The 27,064-nt window shown below is 36.5% G+C and overlaps 1 protein-coding gene across 1 annotated transcript in view; it reads right to left on the reverse strand.

Annotated features, from left to right (window-relative positions):
- LOC106058751 (sialin-like) overlaps positions 1-8,670 on the reverse strand; it is a 36,043-nt gene extending 27,373 nt beyond the window's left edge. Inside the window, exon 1 of the mRNA XM_013216241.2 lies at positions 8,484-8,670. The gene's annotated coding sequence lies outside the window, so the exon portion shown is untranslated. The remainder of the gene's footprint in view (positions 1-8,483) is intronic.
- Between the last annotated feature and the right edge of the window lie 18,394 nt (positions 8,671-27,064).

Consider the following 27,064-nt stretch of genomic DNA (forward strand, 5'->3'; position numbering starts at 1 on the left):
TTTTTGTTCTAGTACCCCGTTCCTTACTCAGTTGTTCTTGGACATGAGTCCTTATCTCTTCCATTTCTTTTTCCACAGTGTTGACTCTCTGGTCAATCTTCTCGTTCATAGAGCTCATCTGTTCATTTACTTTTTCATTCATGGCGTTTATTTTCTTGAAGCTCTCCTTCATTAAGTCCATCTGGCCCTGCATGTTACACAGGATCTCTGTCATATCTGGGTTTAATTCAAATATGTATTCATCTGGATCTTGATCTTCCTCAATAAGGGCCTGTCTTAGGCGTTCTGTTAGTGTTTCTTTGTTACCATTGAGCTGCAGACCTCTCTCACGAAGTTCTTGCCTTAATTCTTTGACCAACAGCTGGTTAAGTAGTTTCCTCGAAGACATTTCAGCCAGAAAACATCCCACTTCTGACACCAATTGTTACGTATTTCTGTTTTTCTGGCTAAATGTACTAGGCACACAAATAAAAGAAACACTGCAAAGAACTTGACGACTCAACTTTCAGCTTTATATAACTTTATTGAATTATAACTATAACAATTCGTCACTGTAACATGGGGCTCAAGTCCACTCTCTTCTACTGTCTCGCACAGTAGAGAACAGTATCGACGACTGTACTGACTCTTTTCACATGAACTCTCTGGTTTATAAAGAGTCCCTAATCGCTTGTCTATTGTTGCAAAAACACTGCTAGTACCCACTGGAACAACATGGGAGGAAACATCACATCCTGTTGTTGTTTATACATGTCGATTCCAGAGGATGCCTGCTGCAGTGTCATCTCGCCGAGGTCACACGTAGTGACCTCTAACTGTCACTGTTCATTTGTCACAATGCCCCCCTTCGTAAATATGTTCGTCCTCTGGAACAACACGTGAGGCACGTCCCATCCTGACTTTGTTTACATGCATAGATTCCAGATAACACTCGGTGCTGTGTCATCTCGCCGGGGTCACACATAGTGACCTCTACCTGTCACTGTTCATTCGTAACAATAATTAGGATCCAATTCTATAAAATCATCAAAAGCACAGTTAATTACGCTTGTGAATGAAAATAATTTTACGGTTGGGGGTCGCCATATGGTGGGAAATTGTAAAAAGGATCGCCGAGCTAAAACGGGTGAGGAGAACCGCTGGTCTAGATCTATTAAAAACTAATTACATGATTGATTTAAAATAATTAATTCAAAAACACTTAATATACACTTTATTTTTTTTTAAGTTGTAATTTTATTTGTAAATGTTGTTTTCAGTTTATTGTTTACCTTTGCTTATATTTCTACATGAAATATATATCTAGATTTAATTTACAAATTAAAATGTTCGCTTTTGGGAGACAAAAAGTAGCCGTTACACCTCAACTTTACAAGTCACAAAACAAGATGAAATCAGATTTTCAATATCTCTTATTTTTTCTTTCTTTTAGATCTAAACGTGACAGACGACTAACGGACGGACGGACCGAAAAAAAAAAAAAGTTGAAATCTCTAATTAAGACTAATATGTGACTTAGCACGTGATTATACGCATCCTAATACCTAATACCTAGTGCTGAACTTAACAATACTTCTTAGAAATGTTAATTAATTAGAAAGTAAATCAGAAACCAGTTAACAAACAAGCCTACGGTACAGCTATTTCAACAATTCCACGCTTCGATTTAACTTGTACAGGTAAAAAAAAAACTGCTTAATGTCCTTTTTAAAAAAACAACTAATTTCTAAGTGTCAGAAGACATTAATTTTCTTCGTAGATACATTCTTTTACTTTTAGACAAATTATTTGCCATCGAATAAATTACTTGACATTCAGAGTCAAATTAGACATGTAATACTTAGGTTACTTGTGTTTGGCAAAATTGCCTTACGTGTGTGTGTCTGCGTGTGTGTGTGTGTGTGTGCATCTTTCGTCCTTTTGATAAATAAGAAAAAAGTGCATTTCAAAGAATTCAATTAGTTATCACTTGGCTATCACTTAGTTATAAATTATGAGCTAGTAATTTTTCACCTATTGCTTTGTTATCAAATTTAAATTATTGAAGACTATTATACTATAGAAACCTCGGAAAGATACGAACCATGAATACGAAACAAACCAACTGTATTACACTACTAGAGAATGATTTATATATCAAATAAAAACCTTGACTTCAATAGTAAGTGTAACTAGAGAGAGTTTCAAAAAGGGTGAAGCTGGCTTATGACCTAAATCCCAAAGGGGAAAGGCTTTAAAAAAAAAACACAAGAAAACGGTTTAGATATCTATATGACGCAGAGACAAAGGAACGACAAAACTAGTCTAGACATGAAAGAGGAAGGAATCAGATTGGATGGAAAGATGTGGTGGATCATGCTCACAGTCCTCCATGTAGCCCCAGAGTCAAAGGAGGGCGAAGAAATGTTTATGTGACATGTTTATTAGCTTTAAAAAAAACTCTTCGAACGCAAATTTGTGTAACAGGAAGACATGGCGGCCTTTATAGGTAAATAAAGGTTTGTTAAATTGTGCCTTTTGAAATAGGTCACAGAGCAGATAAAGAGAAAAGTTCATGGCAGTGATGATGAATTAGGTTACGTCAAATTGGATTTTCCAAGTTCCCCAAGATGGGCTAATATAAAAAGTAATGTATACTTAGATAAGGACTACAAAGACTACAGGTAAAAAAAGGCTTCAGGAAGAGCTTGTAAGAATGCTAGGGTGGGGGAGAGAAGTCAGAGGCGTCATTTGGGGGAAAAAACGTCACATATAGCGGTCGCAAGGTCCGGAAGTGACATAAAGGAGGAGGGATTGGATTTGAAATTAAATTTCTGTTTAATGGAAGCTGTTGTATGTCTTATTAAAATAATGAACTGATTGGGCTCAAACTATTTTTACTAAGCTTATATCAACTCACTCTATCTGTATGGTAAAAAGTTATTTTCCCCACACAAAATCTTGGATCAAGCTGAAATTGTGCACAACTATTTCTTTTACCTGACAACACAAGAATAATAAAAAAAAATACCAATTAATTCATTAACTATTGGTAATATATTATTTTGTTTAGTATCTTGAACAAGGGAAAAAATCGTACTTGACAGATGTGATGGTATAGGTTGAATTAGTCCTCTTGGGGACTATTGAGCTTTGAGTGAACTTTTTTTATGCATTTAAAAAAAAAACAATCATGTAAGCATTGACCAAGATACCCCTTTTTTACCTCCCCTTTTCACAACTGGTCCAACTTTCACAGTTAAAGTGTCAGCAAGCACAATTCTAAACGAAGTATAAGTTTTCTTGGAATAGTAAACACAATTTTTATGTTTGAAAATTTGATTTTCAAAACAAAAAAAATTAATAAAAAATAAAAATAAAAACAGTAAGAAATACTAATACTGCTAGATACACAACTTTGTGTCAAAAATCAGAGGAGAAGGTTTTCTTTACCATCTTAGTACTTCAGGACTACAGCCAGAACGTCAACCCCGATTAATACTATTTTTTTTAAAAGTCCTATACACGAGGAATATTGTGTTTGTGTTTATTGCATTAATCAAGACTTGAATAGTTTGGGTAAAATACTCGGCCTGAGGTGGAACAGAAAGATCATTGTACTTCATTCATTTCAGTTTTCAAAACCTGATTTCCAAGCTCGATGAAAGGCCAGAATAAGCTGTTAGTCAATTGTTGGTTAAAATCATTCATGATATGGTAAATACTATTTCAAATTAAATTATTATTATTCTAGCCAGCTTTTTTGCAGCTGAACTGTAAGCTTTCTTTTTTTTTTTAAATAAAATCTGCCAAGGGCGTTGACCCTGTAGGTTTTATAGTGAAACACTACGTAAGAATGGTTTTCACAGATCTACTACAGGTAAGTAAAAGGACTCTCGGCGTCATATCAACCTTCAGGCACGTCACACGTACTACTGGCGGTGCAAGCGTTTAACAAATAACTGCTTGGAAAAAAAATACGTGACAAATTGTGTAGTCAGTTCGTAGCGGAGAAGTCAACACTTACAAGTAACTACTGAAAGTCACGAGTTTATTGTTGATAACCCCTCGCAATGTTTTTCAATTGTACACTTGAGACTATTTTATTCATGAACGTACACCTGCTGAGATTTATTTGACACGACGCAAAGAAAACAAAAATACCACCAGGTAAGTAGTGGACAGTTTCCGAACACAATCTAGGCTAATGTGAGCGCGAGAGGAAGAAACTTTTGTAAAAAAGTATAAGGGCGTGACGTCACTGTCCCTGCAGCAGACGTTGTACATAAAAAGTGGAACTCAACGTGACTCGTGAGATAATAGCCATGACGTAATTCTTCATATGACCTTTTGACCGCGCACAGTTTCATTAAGGTCTATTATTCAATTTTTGCAAGTCGTACGCCTGTCACGTTTATAGCTCACAATCTAAATAAAAAAAATAAAATTTTGATCCACATTCATTGCATCGTACTCGAAATAAGTACAACAGCTAAATATGAACTTTGTAGAGGGCGCTCTTTTGGTGTTACAAGTAATCATACATGTTGTATTCACAGACATTAAAACCATTTTTAGAACCAAGTAAAAAAAAAAAAAAAGGTATTTTATGTTTTTAAGCTCTACAGGCGAATGTCATACTGTACACCCAGTTACTGTTGCTAGTCTATAATTCACCCGAACACCAATGACAAATGTTGCTTAGTTTCTGTAGCCAGAAGCATGATCATTCTGGATACATTATTATTATATATTACTCCTGCATTAATATATATATTATATACCAGTTGTTGTTGTTTATTCAACATGTAAAATAAAATGACGTTTTATAGTAAATTTCCAAGAAAATTTCTTGTTGAATGAATGTTAATGTAAATACAAAAACGAAACTATTTCGAGAAATCAAAACTTTGGAGAAACAAAAAAAAAATAAAACAATTTGAAAGGAGCTTTAATTAAAGATAATCTAGAAAGGATGACATCAAGGTGTTCAGATCATCCATCAAACCGAAGTGGTCGTCTCCCTTTCTATTAACGCTGTAACAGAAAGAATTTTAAAACTCCTTTTTTCCACTTTCAGTCAGAAGTTTTTAAGGTCATTCTTTATCACCAAGAAGTACATAGAAGTACATAGAAGTAGATAGAAGTACATAGAATGATAGAAGTCTAATTCATAAAGCACTGGTTGTGTGTGTGCGTGTGTGTGTGCTTGTGTTTCGTTTGCGAATGTTGTTAATGTTTACCTCTCTAGTGTTATTGTTATAGTAGTAATGATGCGGTGGATGATGTAGTTCAATTGTATTTCTATTTGTTTGGACCAATACATTTATCTTATTTTATCCTAGTTCAGAGATGATGGTGAAAAGGTTTTCGAATGTGTAGTTGTATGTTTGAGGACGATGTGGCGGGGCACTACGAAGGTTAAATGTCCAGGACATGTCTGCACTTCTCAAACCATATCAGAAGTCTTACATAAATATTAATTACTCACAATTATTCACTTAATGTACGCTGGGATAGACGTCGGAAAACAATGACATTGTGGCTCTTCAAAACAACATTTTTTACGTCCTGGTGTGGGATTGTGGTTCTCCCATTGAGCGCCTCCCCAGATGGTAATAATGCAATCGTAGACATACTGAATGTCTACCCAAGAATAACAGAAGAGCGAGAACACTTGAAGTTTAGGAAGAAACAACATTGAGACCCCAACGACTGTCACCTTCCCCACAAGCCGAGTCAATAGAGTTCTAGGATGGAAGAAAAATATATTTTGTCAGGAGGGAAGCATGGAACCAACGTTAACATGATTACGTTACAGTCTATATTGGAGTGTGTGTATGTATTTGTTAGCTTTCCCTTCTGTTTTTTCTTTGTCTTGTTTAAGAAACATTTTTAACCTTTTAGGTTTATGGAGGTGAAACCAATCTCAGCCACATCGTCAACACCTTGACTTAACAACACTGACAGAATGAACGTAGCCGCAAAACACCAAAACAGCCGCGAACGTCCACATCCGGGAGCTTCCACATCCACATGTGGGAGAATTTCGGGGTGGGGTTCGAAACACAACAGGAACAGCGGGAGTGAACGGTGTTTGAGGCCTGGCAGCAGTATCCTGGTTTTTGTACTGGTCCACTAAAAGATAAGCAAAGTGAGTTGTTTTTGACAGCTTGGACCTGGCACAATGATACTTGCCCGTGTCCATGTCAGGACGAAGTCGAAGCGAAAAACAAAGAGAAAAAAATATCGTTGGCTTTGTGTCGTCAGACAACCTGATATGTTGTTCCTGTGGTTGTGTATGTGCATGTGTGTGTGTTTGTGTGAATGTGATTGGATGTGAGTTTATGTTTTGGAAGGGGGGCGTGTAAACGAGTGTACAGGGCTGCATTGGTTGGTAGAGACCAGCGGACAAGCACCGAGGATACGATACTCATTTGTCTCAACCTGTGAAGTAAACAAGTCAACTTAGCGTTATAGGTCAGTGGTAACAAACTTGGCTCAAGCCATTCACTAAAGGAACACGAGCTACTGCTAAGCACAAAGATGGTGAAGGGGAGAGGAGTGGGGAAAGGGGGGGGGGTGTAGGCCTATATGTATAGTGTTGGTTCAAGTCACGTGTTGCGTAGGTACACCGTGTTGTACAACAATTTTTTTTTAATTCAACTCATAATCTAAATAATTTATCGATGAATGATTCATTAAATGGCTTGACTCTACTATTTCTCTATTTTGACTTTATATTTTCTTTTTTTTTCCTTTCTTTCTGTCTCTCGCTCTCTCTCTTTCTCTCTCTCTCTCTCTCTCTCTCTCTCTCTTTCTCTCTTTCTCTCTCTCTCTCTCTTTCTTCATATCTCCCTTTTCTCTTTTATTATATCTCTTATGTACGCTCTTTCTCTTTCGCGATTGCTTCTTTCTTTCACTCTCTCTCTCTCTCCTTCTTTTTCTTCTCTGTATTATTTTTCTTCTTCTCTCTTTTTTCTTCTTCTTCTCTCTCACTCTCTCTCTATTTAAACACCGACACCCATAAATGAAACTGTAGACAATATAATAAGAACATTTCTTTTTGTTTCTTAGCACTATATTTTTAAAAATCCCAAATTTAAATAGGCCCACCCTTTTCAACCCCTTTTATAACTACCTTATATGTCAAAATGTTGTCTTTGTGGATACTATAAACTGTAGCCCCCGACAGAACTCATCTCTTGTTATGAGGTGATTTTTTTTACTGGTACACCCCCCATCACAAACAAGCGCATAAAGTTTAGACGAGGTCCTACACTGGTTCGACAAACACTCGTCTTGATGGGAAACCTGACAGAAAATTTAAATATGAATGAAAAACAAAAACTTTCCAAGCTCAGCAGCAACTTCCAAATACAAAACTTGTACTGATGTTGACTAGATACTACAAAATGACTATTCATAAGGAGACGTAGATAAAACGCTGCTCTAACTCGCCCCGTGTTGGTGTAGATCCGTCAATAAATAAGTACACATAAAGTAGTAGAACACTTAATGAAGTTGTTGACTGATCTTTTCACAAAGAGAAGTCGGTTAAAAACAACAACATTGTCATTCTAGTTCATATTCTGCTTTTATATCTTGGGGAGAAAAAAACACAATTACAAAGATTGATACCTTAGTATGTAGTGGACGAAAATAAAAGTGTTTTTATTCTAGTTGAAAAGTAAAATAGTTTTCAAAACATTGCAGTCTATTATTCTGTAATTGAGATTGCAATTGTGTAGTATTATTAAATGTTGCCATTATTTAAACATATGAGTAACTTTTAAGTGGCAGGCTCGTCGGCTGAGCGGTAAAGCGTTTGGCTTCTGAACCGGGTTGCCGGGTTCGAAACCTGGTGATGATTTGGGCGTCTCTGAGTCCACCCAGCTCTAATGGCTACCTGACATTAGTTAAGGAAAAGTAAAGGCGGCTGGTCGTTGTGCTGGCCACATGACACCCTCGTTAACGGTAGGCCACAGAAACAGAGTTCAAAACAATACAACTTAACTTCTTCCTCAGAATCAAATGACCTTTAGGCCTACATCATCTTTCCTATAGATCACAAGGTCTGAAAGGGGAACTTTACTTATTTTACTGCTGTGTCTGCATATTAAGCACCAAATAACGTCTTTACAATGCAACATTTTTACGTCATATCTAACCATCTAAATATTGAGCGCAGACTCTATCCTGACAACTTACTATATCTCCATCTAAATCACTACTATATTCATAAAGAATTATTTTTCATGATTAGAAGTAAAGATATTTTTGATAACAGTAGTAGGTCTTTAGATATTTTTTGACAGCAACTTTATGCAGATCTGTGGTGGGGAGGAGCGTTTAATATCACCACCAATTTCTTAAATAATTTTATATTAGAATTTCGCAGACCTTTAATAAAGTCTTATTGTTTTATTGCGTCATTGCAATGACGATTTTTAATTACATTTAAAATAGTCAGTTTCTAATCAGTTCAAAACAATACAACTTACCTTCTTATTAGAAACGTCAAGTTAAAAATATTTATATCAGAAACATTGACAAGGACGGTTGGGGTAGATAACATCCGGTGTGGGTTCAACCAGCGACTCTACATCATTTATTGATCAGATTCCTATGGAACAAAGTCACGAAGAAGTTATCAGTGGAACATATCCATAAAGTCATTATGTTAACTGCCCTGCACTGTAGTGCAACAGGTCCCTCTTCCAAACATATTTATAGCCTTAATCCTCACAAAATTGGTGGTAGGGGAACAGCTAATGAGCTCGATGACTCTGTGTGGAGGGTGGGGGGGGGGGGAGCAGGACTTAATGATAGGATGGGAGGGGGTGGGCTTTGACATTTGGTTTTGGACTTTGGAAAATGTGTTGATGAAACTTGAAAGTATGTACGACCAGTAGTCTGTGTTTACCTGGTGGCTGGCGGACACATTTGGTTGGTTATGTCCACAAATTGATTGTTGTGGGGTTTTTTTCTTTGTTGACCAGAAAAATTATAAAAATACTTTCTAACGTATGTGGGGGTCATTTAGGCAAGTTGCGGGATGGCTGATTGAGAACCCCTTCAAATAATGAAATAATGTATTGGTTAGGGCTAGCTAGCATGGTATCTTTAAATTTTGGATGGAGGTGGGCAGGAGCTATTGAGTTATTTTGTGCAATGTGTGGCAGAGAGACATAACTCTTAGATACCTAACAAGGGAGCTCGAGCTCAAAACTCGACCTGAGCATAGATGAGCGCCTAAAGGGTGCACGGAAACCTTCACCCCACCCCCCACACACACAAAAAAAGATTGAAAGATTGGACCAAGCACACTGCGCATGTTTAAAAAAAAAGCTTATCTTAGGGAAAAAACCTCGCGCCTACAAACTATATCTCTGATAATGTAGAAGTTATTTCCCTTATTCGATATCAAATTAAAAGAATTATTTACCATCAATTGATTAGTTAATTAGTTACTTTTTAAATTGATTTATGTTTCGTTAGGTACCAAAAATTATTGATAAATGTCTAAACTTGATCCGTGTGTTCATTATCTAAGGGGACGAAACCCTACATATTTAGCTGTTTGTGAATACTGAACTATTAATTTCCCTTGTTGATATTAAACAAAATAATTAATTACAAGTAATTAACTGACTAATTGTTGTAGTTTTTTTGTTTTGTTGTTGTTGTTGTTATTGATTCATGTCTTGTCTATGCCAATGAATAATTGTGCAAAGTTTCAACTTGATTCAAGAATGGGAGGGGGGAGGGGAGGAATAACGTGTACGTAAACGTATTCACTTTTTACCAGACAGACAGACACATAGACAGACAGACACATAGACAGACACATAGACAGACAGCCAGACAGACAGACACATAGACAGACAGCCAGACAGACAGACACATAGACAGACAGACACATAGGCAGACAGACAGACAGACAGACACATAGACAGACAGCCAGACAGACAGACACATAGTGTTATGACATGATTAGGAAGTAGTTAGGAATTAGTTATTTGTTTCGGGAATAGGGTAAAGTTTTAATTAGCGACAAGTGACGTGACAGATCTTTAAAAATAAGAACGCTCTAAACGACGCTAGAAGGAGGACGCTTATTGTAAAGTAGTAGACTTGAGTACGACATTATTGACATCGGACGATTCCCTTTTGAGTATTAAACATATTGTTAGAACAACATATCAGCGTCGACTACATATTTGATTGTTTCGGCCTTTCGCCGGTGTTACTGAAGTGTTGAGTTCAGCGTTACCTACAGTCAGATCTACACTAGACAGATTGTCAAGAATCAACACCGCGCAGAGGTCTTAACAACGTGGCGACCCCAGACTCGGAGCTCACTGGCATCAACGTTCAGAAGGATAGAAGCCCTCTGTTAGGAGGAGGCAGAAGTTAACGTCATCGGCCTAGTCTGCAGCTAGACCCTGATTATACAGCCACGTCGGCGAAGGAAAGCCAGTGAGACCCTGGACTCGTAGACCTAGGAGGTAACGAAATATAGATCTAGATCTACATTTGTAATTTGTAAACGCCCATACGTTGGGGCAGCGTACTGAAGCCTGTATTTCGGTATTGAGAGGGCTACAGTTTGGCGAAGGGAAGAAAACCGTCCTGTCGAAGCCGTACTGAAGAGATATCGCCTGCCCGGCATCTTGAGAACGAACGTGAAGGTCACCTCTGCAAGGCCAAGATCGACCGTTGAGGTCACGCCAAAGAACTTGTGACGTAGGAACCATCTTACTGCCTACGGCACTTAAGTACAGTAGTGCTAATTTGATCTACGTCTCGGCTGAATCTGTGCTACACGTTAGATAGCCAGATAGCCGGTATCTTAGCACTGGACTTTTGACTTTGTCGCTGGGTCAACTGTTGGACCGTTCCAGTTTCACTTTGGACAGACGACCACCTCGAACCACCGTACCAGCCTTGGAACCAGCAACCGGAACCAGACTCTACGTCACCGACGAACCGGAGCCAGACGACAGATCACCGTGAACCAGAACCAGACGCCGTACCACCGAAGAACCGGAGCCGTTGCAGACCAGTACCAAAGGACCTTGGAGAGCCGAAACGTTCGCTGCCTTTATCTCACCGCTAGGGAAGACATCGCCGTGAGCCTTGCCGCCGGGACAGACATTAGCGTAGGAAGAGTGGACCCGAGACTGACTGTGGAGTTATCGCATCGCCGCTTCTTAGACAGATAAGTCAAGTGTTATTTAACTACTTTCTCCTTAGAATAATTAGAGTCTGTAGGGAAGTGACCACTCGCTAGATTATCACTACCAGGTTAAATCGTGGTGGATTGGGGATATCCTTAAAATTAGGTGTAATCTAGCAAGAGGTCCAGATATACGTTTAGCTGTTAATTCGTCCTGTATGTGAATGTGAATCATTTAGTTAATCATTTTTAGTAACGTCATGTATTAATTGTTTGCAATACTCCCGTCTTAAGTCTTACTGTCAGACGAAAGTCTCATTCATTAGAAATAGAGCTATAGTTTGGTGTTTATCGTATTTAGGTTTAATTTCATAGTTTATTGGTATGAGTAAGTTATATACACTCCTGGCTGTGAAAGCAGGTAAGAAGTAAATAAGATCTAGCGTAATCTAGACTAGATCTGAGGGATAATCGAGGTGAAGCCTGATTGCCCATTTGTAAATTTAGTATTTGTAAATAGACAGGTTGGTCTATTTACCGGCGACTCGTGTGAGTAACACGTAGTCGGTTGAGTGTGCGTGTGTCGCACAGCGTATTCAGTCGGGTCAGAGTGTAGCCTACACACTGGTACCAAGGATACTAAGTGTATCTTGGAAAGTACAGAAGTTATTAAAAGTCGGAGTTGGTAGTCTAGACGCTGAGGGTAGAGTGACGAATTTAATTCATTGGAATCAAGAGATATTAGGAAGCCGCGGAGCGAGGTTACGCTCAAAAGGTAATTTGATTTAAAGTAACATAAAGGTAATATGGCAACTGCTCCAGGGTACGACCTAGAAGAGTTTAGGAAAAAGCTAATCCAAGAGGCCAAGACAGAACTGGAACTACGCGGCAAAGAACTGGCCGCCTATGTGCAGCAGATGGTGGCGGCAGAAACAGACCGCAGAGAGCGGGAACGAGTCAGAGAAGCTGAAAGAGCAAGAGAAAAAGAAAAAGAAGAAGCAGATCGCATAGAGCGTGAAAAGGTTAGAGAGGCAGAAAAGTTGGAGAGGGAAAAGGTTAGAGAGGCGGAACGAGTAGAGAGGGAGAAAAAAGAAGAGGCGGACAGAAAAGTGAGAATTCAAGTAGAACAGATGAGGATAGAGGCTGGTGTAAGTGTGCCCACCGAAGGGAACAGCAACAATAGTGCCAACATAGAAAGCCATAGTAGCGCCGCATGGATGAAGAAGAAAATCCAACCTTTTGCGGAAGACAAGGACGACATCGGCGACTATCTGAAACGCTTTGAAATTAAACTTGCAAAGTTTAATGTCCAGGAGAAGGAGTGGTCCGAAATCTTGTTGGACTTCGTACATGGGAAAGCCCTCACGATTTGTCAAAACCATGACCACTCCATGCAAAACAGCTAAAGAAGGAACTGCTAAACGCATACGGGCACAACGCGGAAACATTCCGAAAGAAGTATTATGAAAACACTCCATCCAGCCAAGTTGATCCCCAAACAACTATCAACTCAGAGAAAGACTTCTTCACTAAATGGCTCGCATTCGAGAATGTAGAGAACACCTACGAGGGGTTGAGGAACTTTATTCTGATTGATAACTTTATCAATAAGTGCGACCCTCAGCTACAGTCCTTTGTAAAAGAAAGAAACCCTAAGGTAATTGAAGACTTGGTAGAAATTATTAGGATCTTTAAGAATGCTTACCCAAACAACCCACTTTCAGTTAGCGACCATAAAAAAGTTATTGACCTAGTAAATTATGTAAAGAGAAATGATGTTAGTGATAGGGATTATGGTAGGAGAAACGATAGGTCCAGGGAACGTGGGAACAGTTGTCGGGATAGTTATGAGGGCATAAAGGATAGATCCTGGGAAAATGAAAACAATGGCAGGGAAAGTTATGATAGGAGAATAGATAGACCTAAAGCGGGTGATAGAAACCTTAGGGATGTTACATGTTTTAACTGTCAGGAAAAGGGACACATGGCATACCAGTGTAAGAAACATAGAGGGAATGGAGCTGGCAATAGAAATGCACAGGGTAATAGTGGCACTAGTGATAGGAGAGGTAATCGAGAAAACCGTAGACAAGAGAGGGATAATCGGCCACCGGATAGGGTTAATTTTGTAAGGAGCATCCAAGACAGGGATCGTGATAGTGGACATAGTGAACCAGATGAAGAAATTAATTACGTTGATTGTGGGGAAGATAGATTTAAACTATATCCAGGTATGATAAATAATAAACAGGTAAATGTGATCCGGGACACAGCTAGCAGTACACTCGCAGTTCGAGGGGGATTAGTGAAATCTAAGGATTATTTAGGATATACCAAATCAGTCAGGTTGGCAGACGGCGCAGTTAAGAGATTCGAAGCGTGCAAAGTGTTCCTTCGATCTCCATTATACACAGGGTATTGCGAAGGGGTAGCCATGCCGAGGTTATCTAGAGATGTTTTACTTGGAAATGTATCAGGTGTCAGCGCCGCTTCTGACAAACAGGTTAGAAGTTGGAAAAGCAGGTATGGCAACATGAGGCGAAATAAACCTAGAAATGACAGAATTTGTTTTAACTGCCATAAACATGGGCACATTGCGAAAGACTGTTGGAGTAGGGCAGAACAGTCTGAGCAGAAGATTGCGAGTTCGGATAGGAGGCGCAGGTCTGTATCCGACAGTGATGGTAGAAGAGATGACTATGGTAGCGGTAATCGCAAGTCATACAGAGGTAGAAAGCCACAAGCGGGCTATGGTGGTGTAAGAAGAGATGTGAACTCCAGTTGGAGAGAACAAATGTATGAGTCGTGTAGATAGCCTGTGAAACATAGCACTATGAGACCGTAGTGTGTAAATAAGTTGGATTTTATTGAAATTGTTTATTCTTAATTAATTGACCTAACTAGTAGTCATGACTAGACGGGTATTACGTTGTTTACAGTATCTGGAAATAGTATATTTATGTTATAATATACATGTAATTTGGTTATCATTAGATTGACTCATGTTAATTATTGATTTCGGGTAGTATGTATGAATTGTATGTATGTTTGTATGAATAGAAAGGGCATTTATAAGGCGACGATGTAGTTACATCACGAAAAAGTAAGTTTTATAATTTATTATTTGTATTTGATCATGATCATACATCAGTAAAGAGTTAGGTCGTGTGGGGACAAGTAAGTGGAGAGAGGAAATAAAATACACTTGTAAATGCCCGAAAGAACGTTAGGTGTATAGTGGGAGAACGAGTATTGATAAATATCAATTTGTCATATTAGGTAAATTGTCTGTCCTGACGTGTGAGGGAAAGCGGTGTACCCTCTGGAACGTGATGTGATGAAGTATAGATAGACACACCTATAGTGTCAGCGCAAACGAACTATGTCTGCGGTCACCTATGGCACATCACATTGGACAGTATCAGTTAGTGACACTTGAGGGAAATAGGTGTTCAGAGGAACTTGATTGTGGACACAGAAAGAGAAGTTGAAATCGCAATCAAGACTCAAGTTGTGTTGTCTTTTATGTTTCCCTACGTTTTGGCCCTTGCACATTGTAAGACTAAGACAGTAGATTAAAAAATTGACAGGCAATTTTTTTTAGCGGGATGGGGAGGAGTTGTTATGACATGATTAGGAAGTAGTTAGGAATTAGTTATTTGTTTCGGGAATAGGGTAAAGTTTTAATTAGCGACAAGTGACGTGACAGATCTTTAAAAATAAGAACGCTCTAAACGACGCTAGAAGGAGGACGCTTATTGTAAAGTAGTAGACTTGAGTACGACATTATTGACATCGGACGATTCCCTTTTGAGTATTAAACATATTGTTAGAACAACATATCAGCGTCGACTACATATTTGATTGTTTCGGCCTTTCGCCGGTGTTACTGAAGTGTTGAGTTCAGCGTTACCTACAGTCAGATCTACACTAGACAGATTGTCAAGAATCAACACCGCGCAGAGGTCTTAACAATAGACAGACAGACAGACAGACACATAGACAGACAGACACATATGCAGACAGACACATAGACAGATAGACAAACAGACACATAGACAGATAGACAGACACCTAGACAGATAGACAGATACATAGACAGATAGACAGACAGGGTGATTTGATATAACCTTTGTAATGTAGAGGGGTCATTGAGAACTTTATTGTCAATTGTAATTCAGTGTTGTTGCTTTTCTGTTGTTTTTAGCGGCTCCCGTAAGGGGAAAAAGCCGCTATTAGGTTTGTGCAAAATGTCCGTCTGTCCGTCTGTCCGTCTGTCCGTCTGTCACACTCAGATCTCGAAAACTAGAAGAGATATGAAAAATATTATTTCATCATTAAATCCGGCTTGAAAAGTTTAGGTGCAATGGCTACTTTTGGTTTTCTAAAAGCAAACCGTTTAATTTATAAAATTAATTATGCAAGCGATTTTTTCATAAAAATACACCAATTCTAAAACAATTACGTAAATGTAAGGGAGGCAATGTTACAATATGCTAACAAAGATGGACAATTTTTGTGTATTTTCAGTATCACTAAGTCAAATATATTTTTAAAATGTACAGGAAATGTTTACAACAAATATAAATAATAGTTAAAGACGTTTTTTCTGGTCAACTAGCTGCTAAAATTAAAAGAAAACATTTCTATTTGTTTATAAAGGCTAATAATGCACTTTTTATGTAAATATCACGCACATTTTTTTAAATGGACTTTTTATGCAGCGATTTTCGTGCAGTAGCGTAACATCGCAACATGATCAGGTGCTAAACCAATTCCTTAAACTTTTTTTAAAAATCAGATTTTATTTATTTTTTGTTTAGTGCCCCCATCCGAATAAAAGAAGCTTATTTTTGTGCGTTTTGTCTGTTGGTCGGTCTGTCCGTCACGATTAGATTTAAAAAACTAGAACTCTAAAAGCTATTGAAAATCTGATTTACCCTTTAATGTTCCTCCCATAACATCTCAATAGTTTTAAGTATCTAAAATTGATTGTTCCGGATTTTTTTGTGCAAAACTAATCAACGCCAACAAATGTTTGTTTGCTCTTCTAACTTATATTACATTCAATTTCCATGCTTAAACGTTGCAAAAACACATTATCAATAATATGTTGTTCCGTTTTTTATGTAAATAGCATATTAATGCTAAATCATAATCTCTATACTGACTTATATTTCATTAAGTGTAAAAATGTTCCGGATATTTTTTTATAAAACATGAATTATGCCTAATGATTGTTTGAAATCGCATAAGGCTTTTAAAAAAAGTAATTTACTAGAATTGATTACTGAAAATTACTTTTTAGACATTTAATTTTCTTGTAAAACATAACATAGAAGTTTTGTAATCGATAAAGAAAGTTCCGGATTTTGTTTCTTACAAATCGTCGCCAGAAATTTCCGAATTTATTTAAAAATCTACTAACGCTAAATAATTACAGTACATTTAACTTTCTACCTAAAACCTTAAAAAATCTAATTATCGTTAATATTATGTTCCGATTTTTAAGGAAAACAGAATCCAAACACCAAAGTAAGGTATGAAAATCTCTCCACATGGCTGTAGTACATCTAATTTTTATACGAGACCATCCAAAAAATTTAATTAACCTTATTACATTTATCTGAAATTCTCTTTTTCTTTTACTATTTATACAAACATCCGAAACAATCTATTATATAAACTTTTCAATTGTGTTCATACCTTAAAATTATTGCGATGTTTTGAAACGTAAAATAAAGGTTAATCAATTATAAATAACTTTTAGTTGTTGTTTTTTTTTTTTATATCAAGATGACGGACAGACCGACTGACAGATAAAAACAATGCGGCTTTGATCCTCTTTAAATAAATTCTATTAGAACTCAGTGCACCAATGTATATGAACCCTCGTCAAATATCTCGTGTATATAAAGACATTTTTTTTATGGTACCGGTACTAGCCTATTGTGAGTAATGGAATTTTTTTTCTTTGACGTCATATGAATGGACTCTTTAAATGTAATGTTAAAAGAACGCACTCGGTGCACCAATGTCTATTAACCCTCGAAAAAATTGCTTGTATTAATGAAAACATATTTTAGTCTAACTAAGCCGTGTGACGTAGTGTTTTTTTTTTCCTTTGACGTCATATGGAATGAATTCTTTAAATGAAATGCTAAAAGAACGCACTCGGTGCACCAATGTCTATGAACACTCGAGAAATGGCTCGTGTTGATGAAGGTGATTTTTAGTCTAGCTAGGCCTTGTGACGTAGTGTTTTTTTTCCTTTGACGTCATATGGAATGAATTCTTTAAATGAAATGCTTAAAGAACGCACTCGGTGCACCAAAGTCTATGAACACTCGATAAATGGCTCTTATAGATGAAGGCGATTTTTAGTCTAGCTAGGCCGTGTGACGTAGTGTTTTTTTTTTCCCTCTGACGTTATATGGAATAAATTCTTCAAACGAAATGAAAAAAGAACTCGGCATAGTAATGTTTATTAAGCCTCGTTATGTGACTCGCGTTTAAAAAAGGAATGATATCTTGATTTAGATCTAATCTAGATTTTTTAAACTAGATCTACATTTTTATTACAGTATATCTAGATCTGGATTTATATTCTAATTAAAATTATTTTAGAGTCTAGATCTAGAATTTCTAGATCTAGTTTAGACTAAAATAGACTAGATTAAGATGTAGAATTTCAATTTATAAACTTAAAGTGTAAAAAAAAGTGTAGATTTTCATTTCCAAACGTTTTGATCAATATTGTAATGTTTTAATATACTAAAACTAATCTACTATTTTTTATTAAATTTAAATTTACGGCAAATGAATCTTTGAAACATTATTACTTTTGACCATCGGATGGCTGCCTGGTCGTGCGGTTTGCGCGCTGGACTGTCGTTCAGATTTATGGATGGCCCAGGGTTCAAACCCTGCCCGCTCCCTTCCCCCGTCGTCCTGCGGGAGGTTTGGACTAGGAAGTAATTATCTTCAACTCTGAATTAACATCCGAAACGTGTAAAACATTTTACATCAAAATTAAATCACCTCTTGAATATTATTTGCGAATATGCAGATCCGACAGGGATCCGACTTCGACGGGGGCCGCCTCTGAGTTTGTGTAACACAAACTCTCTTTGTAATCTTGTTTTTTTTTTTTGTTTTTGTTTTTTTTAGAAATTACAAAAAAAATAATTAAATTCAACACTTTATGAGACTTATACTATTCGATTACCTAATCACCACTCGCCCAACCTCCACGTGTCATCTTGCCGAAACGAAGTCCCTTGTTTAAATGCTCGAAGGCAGTAAACAATTGGTAATAATGAAGTAGGCCTACCATGGACATCTATATATATATATATAAATATATTAACTATTTTATTTATTTGGTCACGTGATGTTATGTTAGTCGTGATTTTTTACACATTGGGTAACAGCATTGAGGTCAAGGTTGCCATTTTCAATCTTTACTAGAATTCTTTTTTTCTCCATTAGCCCTGTGTAAAGAACACTAAGATATGGCACATACACTAAACAAATATGTTATTTTGACAAGGTTTAATAAAGAATCAAATTTGTAATGCAGAGTAATTTTATGACCCTCGAAATGTAACACTGTGCCACATCTTCCTTTAGAAACAACGTTTGAATCCGTGGGGCACGGAGGCTGAGTGGTCAAGCACTTGGGGCCCTTGGTTCGAACCGCAGTGAAGACTTGAATTTATTTATTTTGGAATTTTTAGGGCGTCCCTGAGTCCACCCAACTCTAATGGGTACATGACTTTAGTTGTGGTAAAGTAAAAGCGGTTGGTCGTTGTGCTGGTCAAAGAAACAGATGACCTTAACATCATCTGCCCTACAGACCGCATGGTCTGAAAGGGGAACTTTACCGATTCGAATCCTGGTGAAGACTGGGATTTTTAATTTCGGCATTTTTAGGGCTCACCTGAGTCCACCCAGCTCTAATGGAAAAAAGTAAAGGCGGTTGGTCGTTGTGCTATCCACATGACACCCTCGTTAACCGTGGGCTACAGAAACAGATGACATTTACATTATCTGACCTAATGATCGCAAGGTCTGAGAGAGAAAATTTTATTTATTACAAGCAGAAACCTATCTGACAAGTTTAAGTCCTAAGTATTAGACTTCTTGTAGATTCGGAAACTAAATGTATAGTTGCTATACTTCCATTGGTTTTCTGGGGGTCTAACTAGAAGCAAGTAAAAAATAAAGTCATTTTATTATACTCTTGTATATAGGGTACCTTCTCCTTCGTGTGAACAATACATCAAGACTAACTTAGAAACTGAAAATCCTAGTGCAAAGAAGGGTTTTGAGTCTCTAGTTATCCTGACTCATAATGTCTTACAGCTTCACCCAACTATTCGGGAAAAATTAAAAGTGAACATTCTCAGAGGCTGTACCGCAGGCCCTTTAACAGTAATAATAATAACTAGTCGACCGACGCAGTAGCTACGCCGCTATTTTGCAATCTATGCGACCGCAGTGGGACCCCATTTTCATAGGACCTGCACTTTCATAGGACCCGCGCTAATTCTAGGTGTATAAATTATTAAATTAAACCATTTTATAACTTATAACACATTTCCCGCGACCTCCTGTCGATTTACCAGGAGCTCCTGGAAATCTCCTGAAATTGCTAAATATACGAAAAAGTCCTGGAAATTATTATAATCTTTAGAAAACTCATACATATCTCCTGAAATGTGTACACAAAAATTGTCATTTTGGGGTGTCATTCAATATGGAAAACGCCAATCCTACGAGCGATTAAAAAAAACGGCATTATGCAATACCCGTAATTCTGGAATCTAGTGAAAGAAGTTTCTCGCGCCTCAAACTAATGAAGAATTACTTGAGGTCAACAATTCTCGTAGATAGATTGAAACATTTGATAATTCTTGCTATTGAGCGTGATCTATGTAGGAAACAGAATTCTTATGATATACTGTATGACCGCTACACGCAAGGCTCGTGTAGTAATTCTGTACGTAGTAAAGAATGAATAAAATGCAAAGACGAAAATAATTTCTAATGCAAACTCTTTATTATTTTCATTTATTATCCGTATCCCTACCAAAACTGGGCCCTGCGAATCCGTTTCGCATTGGGCCCACAATGGTTAAGTCCGGCCCTGCTATTTAGTGACAGGTGAATGCAGAGTAGATTACTTGTTCTCTTTCCATGACTTCTTGGTCAAAATGGTTAAGTTCGGCCTGCTATTTAGTGACGGGTGAATACTACTTCCCCCCCCCCTCTTTTTTTTTCGCCTCTAAAATTACGTGGGGTAACTCTAGTCCGTCCGACTTGCAGAAATAGAAGAGTGATATTTCCATTACTTAGTATCCAAACTCTTGAGCCATGAAGAGATATAGAGATAGTGAATTAAAAAATGGTATTCGCTGCATTATAATAACTTTATTCCAAAAGTTTTAAGCCTTAAGTTTTACATAAATTCGTAAAGTATATATCAGGTAAATTGTTTTATATGAATTCATATCACGAGATAACAGTGTTTAGTAACCTCTCTGTTTCCCACCTTTTGCAACACTATAGTGTAAATACGTTGTAACATGAAGTCAAAGATATAAAGTACAATGCATATATATACAATGTATATATACAGTTAAGTGGTCTTTTAAAAAACAATCCTTCAGGTCATTGAACCAGGTCAAAGAAAGTGACGAGTCAATCAATGACATCGGTGATGAATGACATGAAAGGGAATCTATCTTTCACAGATTTCTTGAGGACAATCATAGGACTGAGACAGATGGCGAGAACACGTGAAAGGGTTGACAGTGCTGCCCTAACGAGATTCAGATTCAGATGAGGATAAAGCAGAAGAACACGAAATAAGGTCATGAATGACGAAACTCACACCAGGGAACATTGTCTCTTAGTTGGAACATTGTCTCTTAGTTGGAACATTGTCTCTTAGTTAAAACATTGTCTCTTAGTTGGAACATTGTCTCTTAGTTGGAACATTGTCTCTTAGTTGGAACATTGTCTCTTAGTTGTAGTATGTTATATTCATGGGGAGATTGTCTCTTAGTTGTAGTATGTTTTATTCATGTGAACATTGTCTCTTAGTTGTAGTATGTTTTATTCATGTGAACATTGTCTCTTAGTTGTAGTATGTTTTATTCATGTGAACATTGTCTCTTAGTTGTAGTATGTTTTATTCATGTGAACATTGTCTCTTAGTTGTAGTATGTTTTATTCATGTGAACATTGTCTCTTAGTTGTAGTATGTTTTATTCATGTGAACATTGTCTCTTAGTTGTAGTATGTTTTATTCATGGGGACATTGTCTCTTAGTTGTAGTATGTTTTATTCATGTGAACATTGTCTCTTAGTTGTAGTATGTTTTATTCATGGGGACATTGTCTCTTAGTTGTATGTTTTATTTATGTGAACATGTTTCTATCAATGATGTATCCAAATATGAAATGATTTTTTTTTTATTCAAAGAAGAAACTTTTTTAATATTAACAAGAAAAACATTATTAAAAAATAATTTTATAGGCAACTTAAAATGAAATAAAATAGTATTTTTTTAATATTTGGTTCATACCGTGTATCAAACCCTTGTCTTTAACACCATCAGCTTGGTGAAAGACGTTAACAAATCGGCCAGAGGGCAAGGCATAGTCTAGCGAAGATTTATCAAGAACTAATACTAGACTCTGGACCTAGACTTTAGATTTCAAACTCTTAAGATATAGAATGTAGTTGTGATCTAAATTAGATGTACGTAAAATAAAATATTAGTAAATCATGTGAATTATTTCAATAAAATTGAAGCAACGTAAGATTTACTCAGTTATCGCATAATTTCGGTACACTATGGCTACGGTAAACTACGCATGTTTTGTTTTTTTAGTATTATTGAATTAATCCAATGATAGGCCTTAAAATCGAGACTTAGAAGAAGATGCGCACAATTTTCCTGAACATTAATTTAGCTTTTTATAAACAGATCGATAAAAAATGTATCCATTTTCAGACAAGCTGTTTTGGTAGATATAATTTATTAGAGTAAGAGATTATCACAAATGATTTTATTTTTGATCATCCTTCGTGTCAAATTCACTCTAAGTAGATGCATCTGTTCTGAAGTTGCCGTTCGTTTTGTAAAGTTCATGTTAGGTATTTTCTACTAGATGTGGGTAATATTTTTTATGCACTACTTATATACATTTAAAAAAAAAAAGGAAATCCATAGAGAATTTCATTTCTATCTCTCATTAGTTTAATTCATATTTGCGTAAGAACAGTCAACAGTAATTAATACAAAACGTAAGCCTAAATATAGATCTAATGTTAACGAAGTTAATAAACGTGCGATCGATAGAAAGGAGCCCTTTTATTAAAAAGTGAATTTTTATAGATCTAAAATCTATATATAGCATTAAGAGATTTTTAAAAATCTAGATTATAAAAAAAAATTATAAGCCTATTAGATCTATTGAAAGTAGACTTATTCGCAGACGGTAAATTTAGATTTATTTCTAGCTAAATTTACATTTATTTATTTTTTTATTTTGAAAAATTATAACTAGAGTTTTCCCCATCGTTAGAGCTGTTTTTGATATCTACATCCGCCCAACCAGGTTCCTCCATGAAGGAGTAACTTGAATAGAGGTATTGTAAAAATAAATAAATAGCCTTTAATTATAAACGATGAGTTTTGAATGTCCAACAGAAAAATAAAAGTAACGCTCTACGAAAAAAAATATACCCCCCCCCCACCCCCTTTTTTTGTGAACTCCGCGAGGAGTGGACATGATATATGGGCCTTTAGGTACAAAGACTAAAAATCCTGAGACGGAACCATAAGTCTAGTTAGTACACAAACGAGCCAGTATCCGATGCGTAGAAATCTAGGCTACTAGCATACACAGTTCATGCGACTAAGATAAGACTTCATGTTTTGTTTGTTACATGCTTGCGTGTGTGTGTTAATCTGATCTAGTAAACGAGAGACAACTGACCAAATGAAACCTGGTCGACTTTTGGTTCAAGTCGTAATATTACGATTGTCACTTAGGAACTCACTTTGCAGTGTACGTCAAAGGTTTACTCCGAATTCGGTTATTGAAAAACTGGCTGTTATTTGTATCATAGCGCTCAGACAAACCTCATGCCTCACTACCACGGCCGGATTTACGACAGTTAAGTCGCACTGGGCCTCACATTTAAAGCAGGCCTCCACGTTTTAAAACTACTTAGTGTTGCAATTAAAAAACAAACAAACAAGCAAAATACAAAAATACTTTGAAATAAAAACTTATCCAAGGGAAGAACTTCACATTTACATGTATATATATATATATATATATATATATATATATATATATATATATATCAATAATGTGGAATTTCCCATTTGCGATATAAAAAATAATTAACTACCTATAATTGACTAACTGTATTTTTTATTCGTGTTTTGTTAGGTACAATATATAATTGTGTAAAGTTTCAATTTGATCCGAGAATGGGTGTGAGAATAGCATGTACAATACAAAATCCCAAAAAATAACTCCTATCTCTTAATACTGAAGAATTAATTTCCCTTTTTGGTATCAAACACAATCATTATCAATAATTTATTTAATAGTTGTTGTTTTTGTTACTCGTGTTTTGTTAGGTACAACAAATAATTGTTTCAAAGTCATCTGAGACTCGAGAAATAAACGTGTACAAAAGAAGTACAAGACAGACAAACAGTGAGTTGATAGAAGCTTTGTCAAAATAGATAAAAGAATAGAAGGGAGGAGAGAACAAGCAATCTATTTCTTTTTTCACAAATACGACAAGCTTTAAGATGTATTCTTATTATTTATACTGAAGCAGAGAGTTGGAGCCTCCACTGACTAAAATTCTACACTGTTTATTACATTCAAGAACATAAAGATTTATCTATTCAAAGCTTAGTTAAATAAGCTTTACTTTTTATATCATGGCTAGCATCTCCTTGACGTGAGCCTACATTTTATTTGTTATTTGGTTGTTATTATTATTGTTATTATTATTACTATTATTATTATTTTTATTATGTGAAAAAAATATTCATTCTCTAGCACTGTCAGGGTCGAGCTTCATTAGAGAGAAACAGATTTCATTGTAGTCTCTTTAACAGTGTTCATTGCGTAATTCTCTGCTGATGTGGCAAGTCTGCATCAGTACCGCCCTCTGACAGGCAACCAGAATTATCTTAGGGATGTAAAGGGCCTTGAAGATATATGAATAGTCAGTTGTCATTATCCCCTAAGTCAATTTAACAACAATATATATTATTATATTATTAGACAACGTTCCTAACCGCTTGGCCTCCAAGCTTTTGTTCCCATATTTTCTTTGTTTTTCCATTTCGGTTTTCCTTATATTATGGGATAGTAGTACGTCAATGTCAATGACAGTGGTATTTTTTTCTTTTTTGTCATCAAACAGCAGATCAAGGTGAATAAAATCCACCGTTTTTGTTATTATTATTATTATCACTATTAATTATTTTTCTGGTGCCATTAATTATGTACACAAAGATGCACGTAACCTCAAGGTCATGAGATGCTAAGTTCAACTTGGAATTTGAAATATCCCTGTACCTTTTTTTGGGGGGGGACCTAATGCAAGCAGGGGTCCTAAGCTTTTAAAATCTTTTTACAAAGCTTATATCAACTTACTCTGTTTGTCTGTCTGGTAAAAAGTTTGTACACGTGACTTCTCCCACACCCAATCTCGGATTTAGCTGAAATTATATCTTTTACCTGACAACACAAGAATCAATAAACACAAAACTTAACTATTAGCTATTTAACTATTGGTAATTGTCACAATCATTAATGGTGTCTGATGTCACAATCTAAGATGGTGTCAGATATCACGTTCAATCTTGATTGTGGATGTCAGATGTTATATGAAGATGTTATGATGAATGTCACGTTGTAGATTATCTTGATCTGTATCACACCATCAATGATCGTGATTGCCGAGGATCTTGAAATAATCTTTCAATAAGATGATCGTATAGAAGTAGCTAGATCTATGTTGATAATACGATCATTCAGAATGTTGCCAGTTGATAAGAGGATCATCTAGATCTAGGAGTTACTATTTGACAATAAGATCTAAGTACGTTCTATATTCAAGAAGAAACTTCTCTTCGTCTAAAAACAATTACTTTAATTCAGAACTTGAAAACACTATTCACAAATAATTACAATGGTTAAATGTACTTGAATAGAATATCTGATCTACACAATAATATATCTGAGTCTTGATGCAAAGAAAATATATATTCTCAATTTCACGTTACATACAAGTTAGATGTTATCACTACACGTTCCAAACACACGACTAACTAAAATATAAAGAAAAATCCAAGCTTTGGGTGATTTGCCATGTGACTCTCATTGCAGCTTGGTTAACAATCTATACCTCAAACCAATCACTTTTGTTCCGACACATAGCTCTCCACGTAAAGGAAAAACCCGAGGTCATTGACGAGCTAAATATAGACTGTGTACCTGACAGTAATTAATTATTTTGTTTTGGTATCTTGAACAAGGGAAAAAAATTGTATTTGACAGATATAAATTAAATTAGTCCCCGTGAGGATTTTTGAACCCTTAGTGAACTTTTATTTATGCATTTAAAAAACGATCATGTAAACATTCATATAAACATTCACAAGAATCCCCCTTCATCCTCTTTCCCAACTGGTGCTGACAAGTGATAGGATCATAGCGCATTGAGAAAGCTAATGGCTAAACAAAAACCATTGCTAAAAATAGTTCTAATCGCACAGATTTATTAAGTTGGCTATGGGTAAGTCCCAGCACTACATGAAGGGCGCTAACTAATCGATACAATTACATTTATTATAAGCTTTGGTATTTTTATAAAGTATTTTATTTTTCGTGTTAAATACCTTAATTACTGTTATCAGGGCAATGTGTCTTAACCGTTTGATTGTCAAAAGAGCTAAGCCTAAGGCTCTTCGAGCTCTAGGCGTGTAAGCCTGATTGAACAACCGTTCTGTCTGGAAGAGGTCCAAGTCAATGCCTAAGTAAGACATTGCTGTCTCCGATATATCTGGCACTCCGGGCGCATGGACTAGAATACATGACCGAAAGCCGAGCACACCGGGAACCTCCGCCATTTTCCTATGTTGTACCAAGCTAACCGTGCAGGACACGCCATTATTGTAACGGCCCATTGAGGAACGGCGCATCGATTATCGACAGGGACTTGGAAGCTCTTTTTCAGCTCCGCACCGTGCAATGGGAAAGCTCTCGCATTCTCTTAGACACTCCCACAGGAGTTTTGTTTTGCTACTCATTTAGCCTAATTACTTCCTCAAGTAATAGTTTCCACCCGAGTGCTACGTTGAGCCAGAATAGCGTACCCGGGAAAAAACTTAAAACCTGATTGAACCCTTGGGACATTTACAACTAGATCTGTAAATGGTTGATTTTAGTTAATTTATTGCAAATGTCAGTTGGTACTTTACATGCCTTCTGTCCCCATTTGCAACACTTTGTCCCTGTAGCACACCTGTGACTCGGTAGGCCTACTTACCTTTTGCAACAGAAGTGACAGTTACTGTTAAAAGACAAGAGTTTGTCTTAGAGATCTAGGTGTTTGTTATTTGTTTATATCAGTTGTTTAAGTATGAAAAAAATAGGGTCAAGGTTGATGCAATTACCGCCAAAATTAGGTCGTCACGCCACTAGAATATTTTAGCAATGTTCTTCATTAGAATTCAAAGTTATGACTAACATAAATGCATGTATTATGTATTAAACATTTAGGCAGGAAATGAATTGGAGAACTAGTAGAGTGCACGTAGCTTCTTGTTGGCTGTCACAGTACTGAGTA

Source organism: Biomphalaria glabrata, chromosome 1 (assembly GCF_947242115.1).
Source record: "Biomphalaria glabrata chromosome 1, xgBioGlab47.1, whole genome shotgun sequence".
Classification (NCBI taxonomy): Eukaryota; Metazoa; Mollusca; class Gastropoda; family Planorbidae; genus Biomphalaria; species Biomphalaria glabrata.